Below are 13,128 nucleotides of genomic sequence, written 5' to 3' on the forward strand. Positions count from 1 at the left end.
CCACCAGCAAACCCACCCTCTGTGAATGCCCAGATCTTGCGGGCCGAGAAGCTTCCTCTGGAACAGGGTGGACGACTGCATCCGGCTCAGAGACGTCAGCCACAGATAACGCCCGAAACCTGTTCGTCAAACGAACCGGGGAGGCCCTACGATCGGCCCCTCGGAAAGTCTTTCGCTGCCTGCCAGACTTTGGAATAATCTCCCACTCGACCGTGGGTGAGGGGTCAACCTCAGTGCAGGCAGTACGCGGTGCGGCCACAGCAGTGGACCGATCGGTGGACACGTGGGACATGCTCGACGTCCCTCGCATCCCCACATTTGATCCCCCACAGTGACGCCCCTTGGCAGCAGCGTCAAGCTGTGTGACAGAAGCCAGCACAGCCTGGAACTGTGAGCGAAGGGTCGCCAACTCAGCTCGCATCTGTACACAGCAATCACTGTTCCTCTCCATTATTGCAGTCGCTCCCGTGAAGCTGGTAATAATATGTAACAAAAGAGCGGTGTCTCGCCTCACTACTAGCAGGAACTAGCGGTGCGCTCTCGCTGACGGTCTAACCGACTGGAGAGCTGGACTGAAAGAACTTCGCCGACTGAAAGGAGAGACCCAATGTCATTAACTGGTTTAAAGGAGATGATAATGAAAGTCGAAAACAGGGATGAGCTTGTTGTGGCCCCTGGAAGAGGACGGCGTCGTATCCCTTTGGAAGTTATTGATGAAGTTGCTGTCTGTAGCCGGCCACGCAGCACGAGCCCCGGGTAGTGCTAGTGCTCGTGCAGTGTCGCTAGAATTGTCCCTCCCATGGTGAACAGTACGGGATGTTTTGGGGTCTATTTTACACTCGTATCCGTACAAGATACAGACGGAGCAGGAACTGAAATCTCATGATCCGCATCAACGATCTGAATTTGCTCTTCCGTTTCTCGCACGGATCGAAACTGATGGCGTGTGACTGGGCAATATTACGTGGAGTGATGAGGCACATGTTACACACAAGGGTGCAGCGAATACCCAGAAGTGCCGAATTTGGGGTATCGTTAAACTGTTGTTTGTGCACGAAGAGCTACTGCACTCGCCATATGTGACTGGGTAGCACCTCTGTTCTCGTGCCCTTCTTCCTGTCGGTGTACTGTGACGTCACCGTGTTATGGAGACCTCCATGTACAGCATGTGATTCCTGCTTTGGAAGAACGCAACCGTGTGGAAACCATTGTTTTCATGCGAGATGAGGAAGCACCTTACGTCGCTCGCCCAGTGAAAGAGCCGCTTTGCAAATTTCCACGAACGTCTGATCTACACTGGTTTTGCACGTTAGTGCCTGCAAGATCACCTGGTCTGAACCCATGTGACGTTTGTCTCTGGGGATATATCAAAGAACGCGTTTACGATTTTACGAGGGACACGTTTAGACACTACCCGATCTGCGGGCCAGTATGCAGAAACTTGTGCTCAGATTGCAGCGAAACTGCTGCGAGCAACTGTTGATCACTTCATTTTACGGATGCAGCATCTGGTCGACGCCTCCGGTGCTCAGTTGAACAAATGGTGTAAGCAAAATCAACATTATGCCTTTTTCACCTGTTTGATATTTTCTACCCAAGCTCCGTTCCTAATCCGTTACATATGGAAACATTCCTATACTACTTTCTTACAATCACTGCTTCAGATTTGCGCCTGGTGGCCAAAATTGGAACCAATTTTTTCCCTTGTAAACCGGTTCCGCATTAATGCATTAGAATATCTACCAATTTTCATTGCTGTACGATAATTAAGGCCAACCGGGGACCTAGAAACGACGGAGAGGCTCCGTCCCCGCCGTAGCCGCAGTGGTCCACAACCCCACGACGATTACCGCAGTCCACTTCACCCCTCCGCCGCCCCACACCGAACCCAGGGTTATTGTGCGGTTCGGCCCCCGGTGGATCCCCAGGGAACGTCTCTCACCAGACGAGTGTAACCTCTATGTTTGCGTGGTAGAGTAATGGTAGTGTACGCGTACGTGGAGAACTTGTTTGCGCAGCAATCGCCGACATAGTGTAGCTGAGGTGGAATAAGGGGAACCAGCCCGCATTTGCCGAGGCAGATGGAAAACCGCCTAAAAACCATCCACAGACTGGCCGGATCACCGCACCTCGACACAAATCCGTCGGGCGGATTCGTGCCGGGGACCGGCGCTCCTTTCCGCCCGGAAAGCCGTGCGTTAGACAGCATGGCCAACCGGGCAGGCAGCTGCACTTAAGTTGTAAACAAAAGTATATGACTTGCAATTGCTTACCTTATGTGAATCGTTGGTCGCGATATACAACAATTTGCTCCCACATTTCACTCCATCAGCTACTTAAATGCTTATTGTCGCAGTGGTATGTGTAAAATGAACCTATCCCTTCTTTTAGTCAAGCTGCACTCTCAATTTATTTTTACCTCAGTTCGATGTTATTGTAGTTTCATGAAAATCAAGTCTCTGCATGGAAGTACGCGAAAATTAAAATAGCATCTGTCATCCGGAATTTAACCTTACTATTGCTCAAAAGAGGTCAAAGCGTACAGTCATAAGAATGTATCACCACTTCCTCTACGAGTTAATGGCACTGGTAGACAATAGAAGCAGTACTGAGAACAGACTGAAATCATTTTTAAATGATGTGTACTTCTACTCCACGTATGAGATTATGCCCATGCACCCTTACTTCGCCATGTATGACATGCTGTCTAGACGAAATTAATAAAAAAAGTGTATTTAGATTAATGTGCTTATTTATATGTTCCAGAATCATTTCGACGATTCTTTTATCGAGATGATGTGCAATGAGTCAGTTTACAGAATGTGTCTATGTGGTTAGTATTAAAATTAGTGAATATATAATTCTTTACTCCTCTTCATGCATCTACCGATGAAAAGTACTTTTTTTTCAGGCTACCAATTTTCAAACAGAAATTCGTACATGGAGCAGAAGGGGTAGTCCAGAAGAAATGATTTTAGGTTTGATTTAATCTTGCTTCGCTACCTGTTAAACATTTTATGTTTTTGGGAAAATGATTAAAAATTTTTGTTGCTGTATATTAAACTCATTTCTGGGCTATTGACATCCTTAATAATAGCTAATAAAGATTATTTTTTTCCTCTAGTGTTGTAGTTGTGGACTATTTTTTTCAAATTGTGATGGACTATTTATGACGAATTTTACTAGCGATTATACGAGTAGATATTATGGTGCAGTTAAAATGCCTAACCCCTGAAAGAGGTGCCTACATAACGACTGTGTGTGAACACCGCATATTACTCTTACTGCTAACTTTGTGTAATCAAAACTTTCTTTCCAAGTGGTGACTTACCCTATATCCATGAGATATTACTGATTCGAAATATGCAAAATATGTTGAGACTAGCAATCATATGTATAGCAAAACTAAGTGAACTTAATTGTTTGAGCATCTCAGTAATCTCTTCCTATGCTTCTTCAAGATCAACTTTTCATCAAAATGTGCATCTAAAAATTTGGAGCATTCTACCCTGCTTACTGGCTCCTGCTCTTGTGCTACATCACTTGTTGGTATGACTATTTGTAGTACTGCATTGAATATAGTGCCTTTTCTCAATATAAGATAGAGTTTATTTTCAGAGAACCAGCACAACTTTTTTCATTCTGTTTGTTAAGTATGTATTCAGACTCGTTGTTTGTGAAACCATCAGTTCCATAAAACTGAAGTATTTCTAAGAAAGTAACGTGTTCTACACAATCAAATACATCAGAAATGTCACAAAAAATACCAACTGGCAATATTTTATTATTTAATGCTTGTAACATCTAGTGAGTGAACGTATAAATAACATTCTCAATCCAGCAACCCTTCTGGAATTCAAACAGTGATGTGCTAAGTAAACTGTTTCAACTTAAATCTGAGACTACTATTGATATCATTTAGGGCTACTCTTGAGTACATTTCTTTTTCGAATATTTTGGGAAGAAACATCAGTGACGATAGTGGAGAATATTTATGTAAGCATTTCTTCTCACCTTGCTTTAACAGCTACATACTTCAACCTGCCTGAAAAAAATTCTCTTTATCTATGACTTGTTCTATATATCACTAGGATTATTACTTACTAAATTAACTCCTCGGAATCATCCCACTAACATCAAATCAACGAATGTTTTTTTTTCGGTTTTAATAATTCTATTAATACTAGCGAATGATGTTGGTGCTACTTCCAATTGCTTAAATTTTTGTGGAATGACATTTTAACAAAGATTCTTGCTTCTTCAACTGAACGATGTATGCCTATTTTACTGCTGTTAAAAATACTTGCAACTTCTGAATTATCAGTCAGAAAACTATCATGAAGTTAATTGTTGTGATGTCTTGTACAGTGACTGACTGATCTCTCTCCCTTTCACTATATCCCATTTAGTTTTGATCTCATTATCTGTATTATTAATTTCTGCCAGGACATGCATTTTCTGGACATTTTAATGACCCTTCTTAAACTATTAAAGTACTTTTTGTAGAATGCAAGTAACGTCAGATCTTGACTTATCCCGCTCCCTATATAAATTTGCCGCCTTTTCCTCAAACAAGAAACATCTCTTTAGTTGTCCATGGCTCACTTGTTTTTTATTTATTTTTGTGGTCTTTTTGGATAATCTTTTAGGAAAGTCACTTTCAAATATTGACACAAATTTGTTATGGAATATATTGAATTCCTCATTCTTACATATATGTCATCCCTTACCATCTGTTTTAACTTATTCATAAAACATTGTATCCTGTTCTCATAAATAAGCCACCCTGCTTTGTATGAACAAGCCTCAGACGATAAGGTGCTGCTTTACTTATTTGCATTAATTGTGAATCATGATCTGGTCAATTACACAATTTCGCACATATTAATAATTTCAGTCTGAGCACTATAGAATTGCTGTTATCATTCTGCAGGCGAGGTCGAAGATCTACCACTGAAATCAGATTGAAACAGACAAATAATGATCATTTTACCATGGTTTAGGACCACAGGCATGTAATACTTCTTAAATGAGAATTCTGACATTTGACTGTATAGATCGTTTATTCTACTGCATAATCATAATGAAGAACTTTGGCCATTTTCAAGTATTACTATATTGGGCATGATAAAACTTCTATAAGCGAAGACGTTGTCGAAATATATTAATATATAATATACTCATATAGTAAACAGGTTCATGGAATAGTAAATAACTATTTCAAAATAGTGACTGGTTACAGTTTTATGTATTTACAGACACGTAATGATTCCGGTTATTTTTTCCTATTAGAATAGTTTAAGAAATCTACATTGCAATCTCGACAAATTACTAACTGTTTCTTCTTTTCGGACAAATTGATCAAGAATACCTCTAGATTTCTTATAAATAGCTGGAAGTTTCATAGAAGACGTTTGTAGAATCTTACAATCACAAAAGAAGTGTACTGCAGTAACAACTGACAACCACATCCTTCTAGGTTCTGATCTACAGAAAATCTGCTTGTTTTATATTTTTGGCTATGTGTCCAACTTTTACACATGCTGCAACTCCTTATTCCATGTTATCACGCAAATGTTGCTCGTCTATAATTCCATATATTTCATTTCTCTATCCCTGTGTTTCAATCCTGTTCAGAGAGGCACAGAACATCTACCACTTCATAATATTACACATTTTCTAGACTACCTAGAACCTGATATACCTTGTTTTTCAGCCCCTAATGTTCTAATGAAAGAAACTAATTTTACTTTTGTGGAAAATGTTAAACATATTATGGTCTGGTCTCCTCTAACTTATTTCGACACTGTGTGTCTACAATCTGACCCTTAGCTAAAAAGCTTTGTTTACTTGCGGTCCCCCCCCCCCCTAGACACTTCCTGTCAGATGATCAGCTAGTCTGTTCTCTCCCCTTCCACAAAGATGCAGGCTATGATTTGCGTATCTCTATCTCCAAATCGCAGTAACAGTCACATCACAGATGCGAGATTTTGTTGCTGTCAAAATTAGTCCACTCAGCTCTTTGTCTATGTGGCTGAATGATGTGTTAACGCACGACAGATCATGGCGATAAAGAGCCTCCAAGAACGCCGCATGAATGTGTGCTGTTGCTGTTCTTATTTTTGTTTCCGTCAGGTCAGCTTTAATACTACGCTCTAAGTTCCTAACCAGGCAATATCCTGTTTCTCCTACTAACAGTACCCGATTTTCTTCATCAAAATCTCTGCACATAGCTCCTATGTTCTCTGTCACTTGAATGAACTTGGCACCAGGTTCTACGATGTTTGAGCTTGATGTTCTACACTTATGTTTTCCTGTAGCATTTGACCTACATCCCTCCTGTGGCTCTAATCTAGCTGCAGGCCTCTTTTCTTTCTGCTTGACTTTCTATCGACCAAACCTTAATGTGATTCCTACGACTCTGGTGCACTCTACTGTGCTCAAAAACAGTGTGATGCTCTTCCTCTATTTCGGGTAATAACCAATCACTCAAACTGCCAACTCGTGGACAAGTTTTAAGTCAGGACATTTTTTAGTGCACTGATTCGTTTCACATTATAGGAAATTATCACGAATGGAATATTCGAATGATCGACCTGGAAGTTACTCCATCTGGAATCATATAGCCCCACATCTCCTTTTCAGGGAGGGACATTTCCCTTTACATGGTGAAATAAACCCTTGCATCCCGTTACACTAGCGCTTGGTTCTGTTTATCTCGCTAAGCATCTGAACAATGAGAGTTCGAACTAGCTACTCACATTGTGAATTTTTTGGCTTTACCAAGCGAAAAAGTGACTTGAAGTTTATCCGACGGATCTGATCAACATATTGCTCTCCGATCTGCCGCCGTATTACATTTTATAAATCTCACAACATTCCTTAAAGTCAAATTCTCCACATCTTCTCCCGAAAAACTTTTAATCACCTCCCCTTACTTGACACAGACATCTCGCCAGATTTATCCCAGTCTTATCAGATCCAAAAGAACGCGCCTCTCCTCCTTTCTTAGGGTTCCTGTCCTCACCACTCCCCTCTACCTCATCCTGAGGGTTGGTTTGGAATCTCTCCCTCACTACCCTCCCAAACCCTTCACGAAATATCCACCAAGATAAAACCCAAACTACACACGCTCAAAAACCTGCGAGCCCGAAATACCCTTACCTCTGGCAGTCTGCATAAATTCAGCACTTCAGTCCTTTCCTGAGTAAAATTTTTTAAGCAATTAACATTTTATCTTTCAAACAACTCGTCATCTTTGTGTCATTTTTGGAAAAAAATTGAACGCGATTTAAAATTTTTTTTGCTGTTTTAAAATCGTTTGACTGAAGGGTGGTGAATTGCCACCGTTGACAGCCCCGTCCCCCCACCCTGACTCCTGTAGAGCGAAGAGGATGAAGTAACTATAGAGAAAAAAATGGAGGAACAACTCGACATCGTCGACACCATCAAGCATTTGCCTCAAAGAAATATTATGCGATGTACAAAACATGACTCAGTGGTACGCCCGAAAGCTTATGTATTGATAAAATGTTGGTTAAATGTCTTATCGCAAAGGTCCTAGATTCAGTAACATAATGGTGGTGTGTAGAATGTATGAGATTGGCGATATCGCATCTGACTCGGTTAAACATCCACCACACAATTCCGAGGCTATAAAGAGCCGACAGGTACAAGAGTTACTGCACAGTGAGCGTAACAGCTCATACATCCAAGTTGCTGACAAAAATAATATACAAAAGACTGGAAAAGAAAATTGAAGATATGTCACGTGACGATCAGTTTGGCTTCAGGAAAGGTAAAGGCGCCAGAGAGGCAGTTCCGAGTTGCAGTTGATAATGAAAGCTCGACAGAAAAAAAATCAAGAAATGTTAATAGCATTTGTTGACTTGAAAAAGCGTTCGACAGAGTAGAATGGTGCAAGATCATCGAGGTTCTGAGAAAAATAGGGGAAGTTATAAGAAAAAGGAGGAATATACAATATGTACAAGAACCAAGAGGGAACAATAAGAGTGGATTAAACAACGTGTGAGGCAGTGGTGTAGTCCTTCGCCCCTACAATTCAATGCATTGAAGGAGCAATGAGGACAATAAACTAAAGATTCCATAGCGGAATTAAAATTCCATGTGAAAGATTCAAGAGTGGAATTACAATTAAAGGTGAAGGAATATCAATGATAAGATTCGCTGATGACAATGCTATCCTCAGTGAAAGTAAAGAACAATTAGATGAACTGCTGAATGAAATTAACAGTCTACTCAGTGCAGAATATGGACTGAGAGCAAATCGAAGAAAGGTGGAAGTAATGAGGAGTAGCAGAAATGAGAACAGTGAGAAACTTAACATCAGAATCAGTGATCACGTAGTAAATGAAGATAAGGAAATCTGCTTACTAGGCAGCAAAATAACCAGTGAAGGACGGAGCGAGGAGGGCAGACTAGCACTGGCAAAAAAGGGCATTCCTAGCCAAGAGAAATCTGTTAGTATCAAACTAAGCCTTAATTTGAGGAAGAAGTTTCCGAGACAATACGTTTGGAACACAGTGTTATATGGTAGTGAAATATGGACTGTGGGAAAACCGAAACAGAAGAGAATAGAAGCATTTGAGACGTGGTGCCACACAAGAACGTCGAAAATTAGGTGAACTGTGTGACAGTACCTAACGGCTACTGATAGTGTTGTTGTTATTCCGAACAGCGTCCCATACGAGCAAACCAGATGGCTGTTTACCTATGGTTACTTTGGCTATGCATTGGTCTGTTCAAAAAGAATAGTCGGATGTAGTCATAGTGTCGAGCCGCACAAGTCTGCTTTCATGCCCCGCCGCTAATTCGCTGCAAAAAGTAACCTGTAGCTGTGATACTGAAGTCAAATAGTTTATGCATTGGCTAGAACTGAGAGTTAATAAAATATATAAAAAGACAAAATAAAAGTTACGCGAATAATTTAATAACAACGGTTCTATTCTGGCGTCTGTGATTGATGTAGACGACAGAGAATTATGTTGAATAATGTTTATTCAAGAAAGGACATCGCAAATAAAAGGGAAATGGGCTTACGACGTTCACTTAAAATACAGACAGATATTACGCTTATCAATTACAGTAAAGTTACGTTGAGAGCGTTACGAATATGCTAGCAAAATCCCCAAACTAAATAGCTATCAAAGATACGCAAAAACTAAGCTCATTTCGTAATCAAATAAACGAAATATTCACCAGCTCAAAACAGTTCAGAGTTCAAACATGATAATTTACAAATTAACACAAGTGAGATGACAAGTAGAAACTCATACTCTGACTATCCTCAGTCCCATAATACAAGCGGAGTTCTGTAATGCAAGCGGAAAAAGCTCGTTCAACACTAAAACACATTTAGACCTCCAGAAATGCAAAGTCCTCTCAGAAGTTAAAGTATGGTAGCGGCCAATCATCGCCCCGAATCTATCACCAACTCAATCAAATATCACCTTACACAAGAGGCAGGTATGCCTTCTTCCAGAACGAACATCCAAGTGCCCAGAATCGTCCCCTTGAGCTCCTCATTCGAAGAGTCCTAGTCTCCACTTGATTCCCATAGTGTTCCATTACTGTACGCTCTTCCATTGGCTAATGGCTATCCTTACCAAATATACAAGGTTATTACAAATGATTGAAGCGATTTCACAGCTCTACAATAACTTTATTATTTGAGATATTTTCACAATGCTTTGCACACACATACAAAAACTCAAAAAGTTTTTTTAGGCATTCACAAATGTTCGATATGTACCCCTTTAGTGATTCGGCAGACATCAAGCCGATAATCAAGTTCCTCCCACACTCGGCGCAGCATGTCCCCATCAATGAGTTCGAAAGCATCGTTGATGTGAGCTCGCAGTTCTGGCACGTTTCTTGGTAGGGGAGGTTTAAACACTGAATCTTTCACATAACCCCACAGAAAGAAATCGCATGGGGTTAAGTCGGGAGAGCGTGGAGGCCATGACATGAATTGCTGATCATGATCTCCACCACGACCAATCCATCGGTTTTCCAATCTCCTGTTTAAGAAATGCCGAACATCATGATGGAAGTGCGGTGGAGCACCATCCTGTTGAAAGATGAAGTCGGCGCTGTCGGTCTCCAGTTGTGGCATGAGCCAATTTTCCAGCATGTCCAGATACACGTGTCATGTAACGTTTTTTTCGCAGAAGAAAAAGGGTCCGTAAAGTTTAAACCGTGACATTGCACAAAACACGTTAACTTTTGGTGAATTGCGAATTTGCTGCACGAATGCGTGAGGATTCTCTACCGCCCAGATTCGCACATTGTGTATGTTCACTTCACCATTAAGAAAAAATGTTGCTTCATCACTGAAAACAAGTTTCGCACTGAACGCATCCTCTTCCATGAGCTGTTGCAACCGCGCTGAAAATTCAAAGCGTTTGACTTTGTCATCGGGTGTCAGGGCTTGTAGCAATTGTAAACGGTAAGGCTTCTGCTTTAGCCTTTTCCGTAAGATTTTCCAAACCGTCTGCTGTGGTACGTTTAGCTTCCTGCTTGCTTTATTCGTCGACTTCCGCGGGCTACGCGTGAAACTTGCCCGCACGCGTTCAACCGTTTCTTCGCTCACTGCAGGCCGACCCGTTGATTTCCCCTTACAGAGGCATCCAGAAGCTTTAAACTGCGCATACCATCGCCGAATGGAGTTAGCAGTTGGTGGATCTTTGTTGAACTTCGTTCTGAAGTGTCGTTGCACTGTTATGACTGACTGATGTGAGTGCATTTCAAGCACGACATACGCTTTCTCAGATCCTGTCGCCATTTTGTCTCACTGCGCTCTCGAGCGCTCTGGCGGCAGAAACCTGAAGTGTGGCTTCAGCCGAACAAAACTTTATGAGTTTTTCTACGTATCTGTAGTGTGTCGTGACCATATGTCAATGAATGAAGCTACAGTGAATTTATGAAATCGCTTCAATCATTTGTATTAGCCCTGTACATTGTTCTTAAGTTCTACGGTCATGATTGGATTCAACCTGGACCTCTACCACACTCAACTGATATACTGTAACAATATTGAAATAAAACAAACAATAAATTACAAATAAAGGTTTGTTTGTAAATTAGTATGCTATTATTCTTGCACAAGTGATCCCACGTGAAATGACAACGAATTGTCATTATATATTGTTTTCCCAATTATTTATGCCTTCTTGACAAAAGCAGCTTTTGTTTTTCTTTTCAATTGTGGTGTCCACTGACATACGCTATTGACCACTTTTAAATCAGCACCGTTTTTTAATAGCACTTGCAATCAACATTTAAATAAACTTACTGGCAAAAAAGTAACCTGCTCATTAAATAACAACAAAAGTATGCAAGATATGAGTCGACCTTTTCCAAAATCATTTATCTTTGTGAAATAAAGTTTTCAGAAACAAGGAAAGACTATCACTCAATTGTTACTTGGCTTGTCACACCACAATATTTTGATTTAAAACAAATATTTTACTTTGAACATAACTGCTTTTGAAACTGTATTCGGGACACAATGGGTTCTGAAAATGTTTTGACTTTAAAATGAAGGGCACTAATGAAACATAACACAGACGTTTCTTAATATTTATGCCTGTTGCAAAATTATTAGTTACCAATAGAAAGGCTATCGTCGTACATACCTACTAATTTTTTTGAACAATTGCCATCTACATTAGTTAAAATAGCACAGCACTACGCTTTACATCAAATACTGATCTATGAGCTTCCAGCACGCTGGAATAATTGTAGGCCAGCAACGTCGGTTAATCAGTACAACGAAAAACCAGTCAAGGTCGGAAATATCACTTTTTTTATTTTCTCGATGACTAGTTTTGGGCTGGGACCCTTTTCTTTAAATTGTTGTACTAGATAGTCAAAATGGTATTTCCGAAAATGCAAAAACCATGTCAAAAATGTATATATATACACTGAAGCGCAAAAGAAACTGATGTAGGCATGCATATTCAAATACAGAGATATATAAACAGGCAGAATACGGCACTGTGGTCGGAAACTCCTATATAAGACAACAAGTGTCTGGCACACTAGTTAGATCGGTTACTGCTGCTACGAGTACAACGAGTGCAATGGCAGGTTATCAAGATTTAAGTGAGTTTGGACGTGGGGTTAAGTCCGCGCACGAGCGATCAAGTGAGGATTTTCCCGAACGGCCATTTCACGAGTGTATAGTGAATATCAGAAATCGGGTAAAACATCAAATCTCTGACATCACTGCGGCCGGCAAAAGATAGTGCAACAACGGGAGCACCGACGACTGAAGAGAATCCTTCAACGTGACAGAAGTGCAACTCTTCCGCAAATTGCTGGAGATTTCAATGCTGGGCCATCATGCGAACCATTCAACGAAACATCATCGGTATGGGCTTTCGGAGCCTAAAGCTCACTTGTGTACCCTCGATGACGGCACGACACAAAGCATTACGCCTCGACTGGGCCCGACAACACCAACGTTGGACTGCTGATGACTGGAAACATGTTGCCTGGTCGAACGAATCTCGTTTTAAATTGTGTAGAGCGGATGGACGTGTATGGGTGTGAATCCATGGACCCTGCATGCCAGCAGAGGTCTGTTGAAGCTGGTGGAGGCTCTGTAATGGTGTGGGGCGCGTGCAGTTGGGGTGATATGGGACCCCTGATACGTCTAGATATGACTCTGACATGTGACACGTACGTATGCATCCTGTCTGATCAACTACATCTATCCATGTCCATTGTACATTCCGACGGACTTGGGCAATTCCAGCAGGACTATGCGACACCCCACACGTTCAGGCCGGCCACTGTGGCCGAGTGGTTCTAGGAACTTCAGTCTGGAACCGCGCGACCGCTATGGTCGAAGGTACGAATCCTGCGTCGGGCATGGATGTGTGTGATGTCCTTAGGTTAGTTAGGTTTAAGCAGTTCTAAGTTCTAGGGGCTGATGGCCTCAGATGTTAAGTCCCTTAGTGCTCAGAGCCATTTGATCCATTTTGAACCCACACGTCCAGAACTGACACAGAGTGGCTCCAGGAACACTCTTTTGAGTTTAAACACTTCCGTTGGTCACCAACCCTCCGGACATGAACATTATTGAGCATATCTGGGATGCCT

Source organism: Schistocerca nitens, chromosome 2, assembly GCF_023898315.1.
Source record: "Schistocerca nitens isolate TAMUIC-IGC-003100 chromosome 2, iqSchNite1.1, whole genome shotgun sequence".
Lineage (NCBI taxonomy): Eukaryota > Metazoa > Arthropoda > Insecta > Orthoptera > Acrididae > Schistocerca > Schistocerca nitens.